General features: G+C 38.7%; 1 long non-coding RNA gene across 1 annotated transcript in view; it reads left to right on the top strand.

Annotated features, from left to right (window-relative positions):
* LOC128642022 (uncharacterized) overlaps positions 1 to 12,088 on the top strand; it is a 163,651-nt gene that overhangs the window by 96,198 nt on the left and 55,365 nt on the right. The gene's annotated exons all lie outside the window — the stretch shown is intronic.

The raw sequence follows: 12,088 nt of genomic DNA, 5'->3' as shown, positions 1-12,088 counted from the left end.
ATGGCAACTGTTACATACTACTGCTATAGGTATAATCTCAGCTATCTTACAACAGATGCACTTAGCTTTGGTAGAACTGTGATCAGGCAGCAGGGTTCCCACAGTTGCGCCTGAGATAGGATCAGATTGAGACATCTTGCAAAATGTAAAAGAAAAACAACATTAAAGCAAAATTTACAATTTTCTTATATGGCAGTTTCAGGAATGGGAAAAAATGCAAACAGCATGGTCCTCTGAGTATATAGAAGGCAAGAGATATATAGGAAGTGGGGTGAAAAATAAACAATTTTTTTTTGGTGCCAAGTATGACGCACAACGCAAAAGGAAGTGAAACATTTTTCCCTCCAACAACATCCGGAAATGACGCAACTCGCGTCATAACAGACGCAACCTCGTGCAAGGAAAACCTGGCGTCAACTAAGATGCCGGAAATGATGAACTTGCGTCATCAATTCTCACGCCAAGAATGACGCTATAAATAACAGCATTTTGCGCTCTCGCAAGCCTAATTTGGTTCGCAAAAGAATAAACAGCCAATTTGAAAAAAAGGACTATACCCCAGGTAAGGCAACTTCATAAACATGCTTCCCAAACTGAAACTGACAGTCTGCAAAAGGAAATATACATAGACCTGACTCATGGCAAATATAAGTAAAATACATATATTTAAAACTCTATATAAATGCATAAAGCGCCAAACCATATCTGCGAGTGTCTTAAATAAGAAAAAAAAAACATACTTATCGAAAGACACCCATCCACATATAGCCAAACCAGTGCTGAAAAAGTATCAGCAGAGGTAATGGTATATAAAAGTATATTGTCGATCTGAAAAGGGAGGTAGGAGATGAATCCCTACTACCGATAACAGAGAACCTTTGTAAAGATTTCCCACAAGGAAAACCATAGAATCAATAGGTGATACTCCCTTCACATCCCTCTGACAAAACACTGTACTCTGAGGGGAATTGGGGTTCAAAATGCTAAGAAGCGCTTATCATAGAAACCAAGCACAAACTTACTTCACCACCTCCATAGGAGACAAAGTTTGTAAAACTGAATTGTGGGTGTGGTAAGGGGTGTATTTATAGGCATTTTGAGGTTTGGGAAACTTTGCCCCTCCTGGTAGGATTGTATATCCCATACGTCACTAGCTCATGGACTCTTGCCAATTACATGAAAGAAAGTGCAAACATTGAAGTGAACAATCATCAATATAAAAATATCTGGAGAAAAAGTTCTCAATGCAGTGTGAAAATAAACTTATAGCAGAACAGATTTAATACAGATCCGTTTTACCAAACGGGTCATTAAAGCTAAAATGCATATGAATACTTACAACAGATCTACAAATCTAAAATATTCAAAATAAAAGCTTTTTTCTCAGTTTACAAAAAAAACACCCTGCCAATGAGTGTCACCTTCCCTTCTTATGGTTCCATTAGAGGTGGTGAAATGCTCTCAACCATTTTCACTGATGGAATAATTTGTTGCTGGTGCTGGCTTGTGAGATCTTTTCTGTGGAACCTGACTCCAAGTGTTTTGCTGCGGTAGAGGAGTAGCCTTAGCATTGGTTTCTTGAGCTTGAGGTGAAGGCTGCAGATCCGGTGCAAGTGGTTGGGGTATGTCCAGTATCTTGCAGACTTCTATGATATCCTTTGGCGAGTTGCAAATGATGCACCTTCCTTTCCATAAAATTAGTAAGTGAAATGGAAAACCCCACCTGTAGGGTATATTAAGTGCCCTTAAAGTGGTGGTAAGTGGGGAAAGTTCTTTCCATTTTTGAAGGGTTCTGGTTAAGAGATCCGCGAAGATTTGTATGTTAGTGTTTTCATATCTTATTGGTTGCTGCTGTCTTGCAAGCTTCATTATTTCTTCCTTGGCTGAAAAATTAGATCGCTGGGTGGTTAATCTGTCTGAGGTTTCGGCCTTAGAGCTCTATGAACTCTGTCAATGTCGATTGTCTCTGATTGGTCTCCTTTTTAAAAAATTTTTTTTTAAACAGGCCTTGTAGGTATTGTCCTAAATTTGGTGAAAGTTGATCTTCAGAGATCCCTCTGACTCTTATATTATGGCGTCTGCTTCAATTTTTTAAGTAATCAATTTTATTCTCCATTTCAAGGATGGTCTCATCTTGGTTTTTAATGCATATAAGAGCATCTGACAATGCAGTAGCGTGCAATTCTTGACTTTATTCAAGTTTCTCCACTCTGTCCTATGTCGGACATTTCTTTTTTTTTTTTTTTTTTTTTAATTATTTTTATTGAGGTAAAAAATAGGCATACAAACAAAAATATTGCAGCAGTATACAGTAGAAATCTAGAATGACTTATAACAGGGTACAAAGCGTAAATTCTAGGTTGATAAACATTACATGCGGTCACAATCACGCTATGCAATACTCAAAACATCTTCATCTGCCACATGGATAAAAGACAAGTAATACGGTGGTTCACGGAAATGCCAATAAAAGTATAGAACCTTTAGATTTATCTAAGCGGCCACTCTTGGGCCTCATAACAAACAGTTTTAAACAGTGATAACGGAAGGTTACTCCAAGGATAAGAGGCCCCCTTTTGGACCCCAACATGAAAACCTCAGATTTTAGTGTAATTGCGCTTTAGGAATGATATAAAACGCGCTTAAGTAAGTAAATTTAATACTACAGGGTAGTATAGTGTTAGAAAGCTGTAAGTGAAACTCTGCAAGAGATAGTACTGAGCAGTCCTGCACAGCTTAAAAGGAAAAGTAGTACCAATATGATTTTGTAGTGCAAGATATAATTGTAAAAAGGGGGAAATAAGGTGTGGTATAAACAAGAGAAACCACATAATTCGCTCTCCTAAAAATAGGAGATATATTGGGGGGGGGGGAGGTGAGAAGTTACATAGGAGAGACAAATTGTAAAAATACGATAAATATGAAAACGGTCAACACACTCTATAAGAATTAGATAATTCAATATATGAGAAGGGAGAAGAAGATCCAATAGTTCTTTCATTTGGCTGATAAGATGCGCGGCCATGTCTTCCCGCTTTCAATATATTCGCAGCAAATAGTAGAGACCCCAAGAGTGCTTGACAACTAAGCTGCCTTAAAAGTGACCAAAAGATAGCTGGCCAGCTGAGTTTTTTACTTCGAGTAAAAAAATGGTAAATTAGGTAGTAAATCCTTGAAAAATAGTTATGAGTTAGGAGCTCTTGGGATGTGTCGGACATTTCTTTTTTAATGTCAGATATTTCCTCCCTGATGCACTGTGATATCAGTGTAGAAAAAATCTTTTTGATAGTAAGGAATTGAAAAATGCATTAGGAATGGTAATGGAATCAGCTTGCAGAGGAGGAATGTGGGTCTGCTTGTAAAGCATCTGAAATAGAGAAAGTTGCTGGTGGAGCCTGTTCTGCTGTTTTAAAAAAAGTATTTTCTGAAGGTGTATTGGGCCTCTGTTGCTTAGGGCCCTTCACAGATTTCTTGGGTGACATAATGATATTTCTCTTGTAAGATGTATCGAGTCCACGGATTCATCCATACTTGTGGGATATTCTCCTTCCCAACAGGAAGTGGCAGAGAGAGCACCCACAGCAGAGCTGTCTATATAGCTCCTCCCCCAGTCATTCTCTCTGCCTACTTAACTGCTAGGAAGGGCAAAGTGAGTATGGTGACAAAAATGTTAGTTTTTATTTTCTCAAGCAAAAGTTTTTTTTAAATGGTACCGGTGTGTACTATTTACAGTACAGAAGGGAGGGGAAGAGGGCCTGTAGGTATAATAAGTAATATGGACTTATAGCTTGCATTATTACAATATTTGCAGGTAATCAGATAGAATAAAGTCATGGCTCTGTGTGTAATGGAACTAAGTCAGAGAGGGATCTTTACAGTAAAAAAAAAACAGTGGAATATGGAATTCAAGATGTGGAATTCAAGATATGGGGGGGAAGGAGGCGGTTATTTAGTTATGTTAAGTGGGAATTGTCAGAGAATCGTGCCTCTTCAACCTATATTCTGCTCAATGGATCCCAAGAATTCAGGATATTTTTAATACCAGGGATTATGTAGTTCTGTCTATAAAATATGGGAGCAAGGAGCTAAGTATCAAGGAGTTAGCGCAGGTCCAGCCTGCACTAGAAGACAAGTCATCCTGTAGTGTTTGAGGTTTGCTTATCACACAAATTTAAATAGGTATCATAATAACTGTGCTCCTACCTATAAAGTCACATAGAGTTAGCATTTAAATCGCTTGCATTTGCCATGGCTATATAGCAATAATAAATATAACGGTTGCAACATGCCTAAAGAGACTGTGGTTGAAACTTATCTGTGAAGCTATATTTTTGCAGATTGTAGACAACAAGCTGCCCCGGCCGCTGGCAGCAATAAATTCCAAACACATGCGTAAGATGTAGAGATCTGCAATTATGAGAGCACCATGAAGGTTCAATGTAGAACATTATGAACACCCGTAAACAGTAAGGAGCCTGCAAAGATAAGAAAGTGCCCATATGTAGCAGTTGTATCAAACACTAAAATATTTAAGACACGGCATGCCCACATTAAATAGCAACATGTTGAGAATGGGTCAATGAGCATTGGCAAGACAGTGTGTAATAACGAACCGTTTCTCAGACAGAGTAACATCAATAAGGGCTTGAATGATCAAAATGGTATGAGATGGCAAGAGCAGTAAAAAATAACAAAACACAAAAAGGCACAAATTTCTCTTAACTTTAAACATTATAAACAATCAATAACTATGGTGTTGTCCACAAAAATATGGTCAATAGACAGGAAAGTGTATGCATCCTGTTTCTAACTTCTGCTTTGTCATATTGAACTTGAAAAATAACTCTGAGGCAAAGGTAAATATGGCTAACATAGCAGAATACTGTGTCAAAAGCTCCATACTGCACTTCAACATAGGCTAGTAATTCTCAAGTTAGTCTGGATCATGGGTGCCTCAAAGTAAACAGATCCCAGAAGGCGATAATGCCATTCCTGCCATGAGTGTGATGGCTGTGCCCTGCTTAGCCGATGCCCCTTCTGTGTACATAGGACCCGTACCGCACATGTGAAGCTCAGGCAGATCATAGAAGCCATGTGGATAGGCAGTGTTCTTAAAGGTATAAGCAAGTGCATGTGGACACCGCAACAATATGGCCGTTATAATTTTAAACATGTGTAGATAGTGTTCTAAGGGTAGACCCAGTCTTTAGAAGGGAACCACTCTGTATCCATATCAAAATTAAGTATTGTATTGTTCAAGTCCATAGAGAAGCCCTTGTAACCGAGCCCTCTTGTTATGGGCGCTGAGATTGTGGGTAAACTAACCAATGCCTCTTCTAAGGCCGTTAGATGCGCGCTAAACGCGCTGCATGGAGCTCAGCACTGGCCACCAACTTGCCACATTGGTCGGGTGGTGAAGGGCCCCCTGCAGTTGCGGCACACAAGTTTTAAGACCATCCAGCTCCAACTTATTATTGCGGAGTAAGCCATACGCTTGAGAGGAGGTGTGAAGGAGAATCTTGCGAGTGAAAATCATGAGCGACTCTCGTGCCCAAATCCCCCTATTAGTGCGCTGCAGCGACTCTGCTGATATCGGATCTCCACTGAGGGGCACATTCAATGTAACAACATGCGGCTCATTATTTCTGATCTCTTTGTCACCGACATCCTGCCACTCTGTCTCCTGCATAGCACAAGATGGCGACTGTCGTAGATAGATTGCTCCTGCTGTGCTCTCCTCCTCATAGTTAGTTAGGGCAATCGAAGCATCAGTATGGGTGGTGCAGGGCTGAATAGGCTCGATCTTTGTGGCTAAAAAAACATTGCTGTAACGATCCAATAGTTCTTTCATTTGGCTGATAAGATGCGTGGCCATGTCTTCCCGCTTTCAATATATTCGCAGCAAATAGTAGAGACCCCAAGAGTGCTTGACAACTAAGCTGCCTTAAAAGTGACCAAAAGATAGCTCGCCAGCTGAGTTTTCAACTTGGGGTAAAAAAATGGTAAATTAGGTAGTAAATCCTTGAAAAATTGTTATATGAGTTAGGAGCTCTTGGGATGTGTCATACATTTCTTTTTTAATGTCAGATATTTCCTCCCTGATGCACTGTGATATCAGTGTAGAAAAAATCTTTTTGATAGTAAGGAATCGAAAAATGCATTAGGAATGGTAATGGAATCAGCTTGCAGAGGAGGAATGTGGGTCTGCTTGTAAAGCATCTGAAATAGAGAAAGTTGCTGGTGGAGCTTGTTCTGCTGTTTTAAAAAAAGTATTTTCTGAAGGTGTATTGGGCCTCTGTTGCTTAGGGCCCTTCACAGATTTCTTGGGTGACATAATGATATTTCTCTTGTAAGATGTATCGAGTCCACGGATTCATCCATACTTGTGGGATATTCTCCTTCCCAACAGGAAGTGGCAGAGAGAGCACCCACAGCAGAGCTGTCTATATAGCTCCTCCCCCAGTCATTCTCTCTGCCTACTTAACTGCTAGGAAGGGCAAAGTGAGTATGGTGACAAAAATGTTAGTTTTTATTTTCTCAAGCAAAAGTTTGTTATTTTAAATGGTACCGGTGTGTACTATTTACTCTTTGGCAGAAAAGAGATGAAGATTTCTGCAGGGAGGATGATGATTTTAGCACTTTGTAACTAAAATCCACTGCTGTTCTCACAAGGACTGAGGAGTACAGGAAAACTTCAGTTGGGGGAACAGTTTGCAGGCTAAACTGCTTTGAGGTATGTTCAGTCTAATTTTTTCTAGACAGACTGTTAATTCTAGAAAAGGCTGACAATATCCCCATGAGGGAAGGGTAAGCTGTATTCAGAGACTTAGTAAGAATCCCAGCTTGCACAAAGGGCTCATTAGTTACTGGTGACACTGATAAGGAAAAACGTTTTTATTATTATTGCAATAACGTTTTTTTTAAGGGACTTTAAAGGGTCTTTGTGGCTTGTTTAAGGGTTATTAACCCACATGGCTAGTTTAGGAAACACTCTGTTGTATTTCCTTTAGGCCCCATGACATTGAGTGAGGTGGGAGGGGCCTATTTTCGTGCCTCAGTTGCGCAGTTTCTTTTCCTTAGAGACATCCAACTGCTTCTCCAGAGGGTCCTGCTGTGTTTGAGGACCTTCTAATCCAAGGTCCATTCACGCATCCAAATCTAATTTCTCTGCGTCTGACTGCTTGGAGATTGAACGCCTGATTCTATCAAAGCGTGGTTTCTCTGAGTTGGTCATTGATACCCTGAATTAAGCTAGAAAGCCTGTCACCAGGAAGATCTATCATAAGATTTGGCGCAAATATTTTTATTGGTGTGAATCCAAGGGTTACTCATGGAGTAAGATTAGGATTCCTAGAATATTGTCCTTTCTCCAAGAAGGATTGGAGAAGGGATTATCAGCTAGTTCCTTAAAAGGACAAATATCGGCTTCGTCTATTCTTTTACACAAACATCTTGCAGATGTCCCAGATGTTCAAGCCTTTAGTCAGGCCTTGGTTAGGATCAAGCCTGTATTTAAACCTGTTGCTCCGCCATGGAGCCTAAACTTAGTTCTTAAAGTTCTTCAAGGAGTTCCGTTTGAACCTATGCATTCCACAGATATTAAGCTTCTATCTTGGAAAGTTTTTTTTTTAGTAGCTATCTCTTCGGCTCGAAGAGCTTCTGAGTTATCTGCTTTACAGTGTGATTCACCTTACCTTGTTTTCCATGCAGATAAGGTGGTTTTGCGTACCAAACCTGGGTTTCTTCCTAAGGTTTTTTTCTAATAGGAATATCAATCAGGAGATTGTTGTTCCTTCACTGTGTCCTAATCCTTCATCAAAGAAGGAACGTCTGTTGCACAATCTTGATATGGTTCGTGCTTTAAAGTTCTACTTACAAGCAACTAAAGATTTCCGTCAAACATCTTCATTGTTTGTTGTTTATTCTGGTAAACGGAAAGGTCAAAAGGCTACGGCTACCTCTCTTTCCTTTTGGTTGAAAAGCATCATCCGTTTGGCTTATGAGACTGCTGGCCAGCAGCCTCCTGAAAGAATTATTGCTCATTCTACTAGAGCAGTGGCTTCCACATGGGCTTTTAAAAATGAGGCTTCTGTTGAACAGATTTGTAAGGCGGCGACTTGGTCTTCGCTTCATACGTTTTGCAAATTCGATACTTTTGCTTCTTCGGAGGCTATTTTTGGGAGAAAGGTTCTACAAGCAGTGATGCCTTCCGTTTAAGGTACCTGTCTTGTCCCTCCCTTCATCCGTGTCCTAAAGCTTTGGTATTGGTATCCCACAAGTATGGATGAATCCGTGGACTCGATACATCTTACAAGAGAAAACAGAATTTATGCTTACCTGATAAATTTCTTTATCTTGTGATGTATCTAGTCCACGGCCCGCCCTGTCTATTTAAGACAGGCAGTATATTTTTCTTTAAAAAACTTCACCACTGCACCCTATAGTTTCTCCTTTTTCTTCCTAGCCTTTGGTCGAATGACTGGGGGGTGGAGCTAAGGGAGGAGATATATAGACAGCTCTGCTGTGGGTGCTCTCTCTGCCACTTCCTGTTGGGAAGGAGAATATCCCACAAGTATGGATGAATCCGTGGACTCAATACATCACAAGAGAAAGAAATTTATCAGGTAAGCATAAATTCTGTTTTTGTGAAGTATGACCACGTTGGTGTGATACCTGTGATGTGCAGGTGAAGATCAAGGCCACCTCAGTTATATCTACAGAGATGTCAGTATCTTGCCAATTAAAAGATTACAGAGGATATATTATATGAATATTGCTTCTGACTTTGTAGAATATCTATGCGTAATGAAGCCACAAATATTATTTGCTTATATGTGTCTTTATTGTTCATAATTATTGTAGAGATGCTTAATGCTCTTAAGGTGAGCTAATTGTATTACGCTGCAATATATAATAAAGATTTGCCCTTTAAAATGATCATTGAGATGTGATGCCGTGCCTTGTCTTAAGGTCTGTGTGGCTAGATGATCCTGCTCATCAGGAAATAAGAGTATGTCACTTACCCAGCCGTTTGTCCAGCTCTGGAATTCAGTGCAATAATCTACGAAACCACTCTAACAGCTTTAATCACTGACTGATCCAGCAAACTGCATAGATCGACGCAGCCCTCCCACGACCTTGCGTGATCTGTAATGCTGGTCTGTCAGTTAAAGAGGGTCCACCCGGCCAGGCAGTTTTATACCTCCTTCTAATTAAAGGTGCGGTAGGTGCTTCTATTTAGTGGGGAGATCTGGATAAGTGTGCTAAGTGCAAATTGAAGCCACAAGCTCACTGGAGCATTAACCAGCCATTTGTAATGACTGGTTATTTAAAGTGCACCTGTAAACGGGCAAAAGAAGTAAAAAATCAAACTTTATTCTTCCATAGAGTTTAAAAACAGGACGGGTAAGACAGAAGGCCTGGACTTACGCGTTTCGGCATAGAGCCATATTCGTAGACTTAACAAAACATTTTGTCCAACCTCTTTAAAAAGGCAGCTGCTAAGCAGCTATTGGTCAACCAATTAACAGTATTTAAATTAATTAAAGTAACACAAACTCCTATAAACTGGCTAACAAAGGTGACAATGTTATAAATGCTAAGAGTGGACGTGCAGTTAATTTAAGGAGATGTCTACAATGAACATTCCTACTATAACATGTTAGTGGGGGGATATTTGATAAATATACATTGGATACATATGTAGTTTCAATTTAACATATAGAAACGACAAGACAAAGATAAATTTACTTAATCTTGGTGGTACATTCATTAAATCTGAAAAAGAAGACTATTGTGAATTTACTGATTATAGTGCATCACAATAGTTCTAGATGTATACTTTAATATACGACACCGAAATTGCATTTTATATGAGTGTATGATCTTTCCCTATGCTGATGAATGCAGAGAAGGCAGTTAACTAGGGCTAATTTATCATAGCATTTGATACTGCAAATGTATTGTTAAATGGAGTATAAAACTTAGCTTAATATTTATATTGGATTGGCATAATAAGAATGTAAGTAGCTAGAATGGACTTCAACAACATAATAAAAAATATATTAAAGAAATAAATACAAAAGGGATCTCAGAGGTTGCTTATGGATGGAAAACTACTACCATCTATTCCCAAAAGTTTATTATATCATACTCGGAATTAAACCCTTTGAGTACCTGTGTAGCAAATTTAAAAATCCAAAAGATTTCTTGTTTAGATAGTAACTTGTCTTTGTTGCCCCCTCTAATGGAATTCTTTATATGCTCAATAGCCCGCCATCTGAATGTGTTAGTGTTCTGTTTGTGAACATCTAAAAAGTCTCTCATTAGTTCTGAGCATCTTTTTTTAATTGTGATGTAACCAAGATGTTCCCATATTCGTGTACGTACATCTCTACTTGTCATCCCTATATATTGAAGGTGATGTTCTGTGCATTCTATGAGAGAGATTACATAAGGTGTAGAACAAATAATGCAACCTTGAGTTTCAAATTGTTGTCCCATAACACATGAATAAAATTCCTTACCTTCTGTGAGATAATCACAGGACTTACAATGCGAGTTACCAGTCATTTATAGCTGCCATTGGCACTAAGTCATTAACTGTCTCTTTTGGCAGTGCTGATATGACTGGGGTTAAATTTGTAGAAAAGACACATTTACAGCCATTTTCTACCACTTTCTTCAACTTTTTATCTCCATATAAAATCGGAAAATATTTCTTGATAATCTTACATATTTTAGAATATTCAGAAGAATACTAAGTAATAAAAAGTGGCTGTTTGGTTTTCTGATTCCTAGGCTTTGTCTGCAGTGTGTCTTCCCTAACAACAGTATTTACTTTGTCTACAATTTTGTTAACCATATTGGTGTTGTAAGCTCTATTTTTAAAACGTCTCTTTAGATCTATGCTCTGTTTTTGAATAACAGCTGCATCTGAGAAGATCCTTTTGGTTCAAAGAAATTAACTTTTTACAATGCACTTAAATGGAAGCCAACACTTCCCTTAATTAACCATTCCCCAGTTTTGCACAACCAACACAGTTATAATAATACACATTTTACCTCTGTAATTATCTTGTATCTATGGCTCTGTAAACTGACCCCTTATTTCAGTTCTTTTGACAGACTTGCATTTTAGCCAATCAGTGCTCACTCCTCCGTAACTTCACGTACATGAGCTCAATGTTATTTATATGAAACACATGAACTAACGCCTTCTAGTGGTGAAAAACTTTCAAATCCATTTAGATTAGAGGCGGCCTTCAAGGTCTAAGAAATTAGCATATGAATACCAAGAGAACAAAGCAAAAGTGGTGATTAAAAGTAAATTTTGTTTGCATGTAGAACAGCATTCTCTGATATCTTTTTGCGGTCAGTGTTTACCTGTTTTAAATCTACATTACTTGTCAAAGTTATATCAAGGAAACAGATACTGTGCATGTTCCATTCAAAGGTAAATTTTACTCCTGTTTCTTGTTTAGTAAGGAAACTGACAACTCTATCTGCATTGTCTTTGACTGAATCCCATATGAAAAGGTCATCATTGAAGCGATAATAAATATAGGTGGGCTCAAGCCATCCCATGAAAAAGTTTGCGTATGATGGGGCAAATTTTGACCCCTTCGCAGTTCCTTTTAACTGCAAATAATACGTACCCTCAGAAAGAAAATAATTATGTTCAAGCAAGAAGTGAGTTACTTGCAAAATATATAACGCTTCGCTGACATCTCCAAATCATTGTCAAATTCGAGAAAGTACTCAATGGCTTGCAACCCTTTATCATGTGGTATGCTGGAATATAGGAAGACCACGTCTATGGTCAACCAACTATGTCCTTCCTGCCACTGAAAATCTTTTAAAAGACTCAAAATATGTGTGGTGTCTTATGTAACTGTATAATTTCAATACAATCTCCTGTAAGAATCTATCCATTCTGACAAAGGGCCAAATAATGACCCAATTCCAGAAACAATTCGTCTTCCCTTAACATAATCCAAACTCTTGTGAACCTTCGGTAGGTAATGGAATATGGGGATCACAGGGTTTTCTACTAAGAGAAACTTTGCTGTGTTTCTATCTATGATTT

The sequence above is a fragment of the Bombina bombina genome, chromosome 1, assembly GCF_027579735.1.
Source record: "Bombina bombina isolate aBomBom1 chromosome 1, aBomBom1.pri, whole genome shotgun sequence".
Lineage (NCBI taxonomy): Eukaryota > Metazoa > Chordata > Amphibia > Anura > Bombinatoridae > Bombina > Bombina bombina.
The sequence above is the reverse complement of the archived record's forward strand: the minus strand, read 5'-3'. Positions and strand labels throughout refer to the sequence as shown.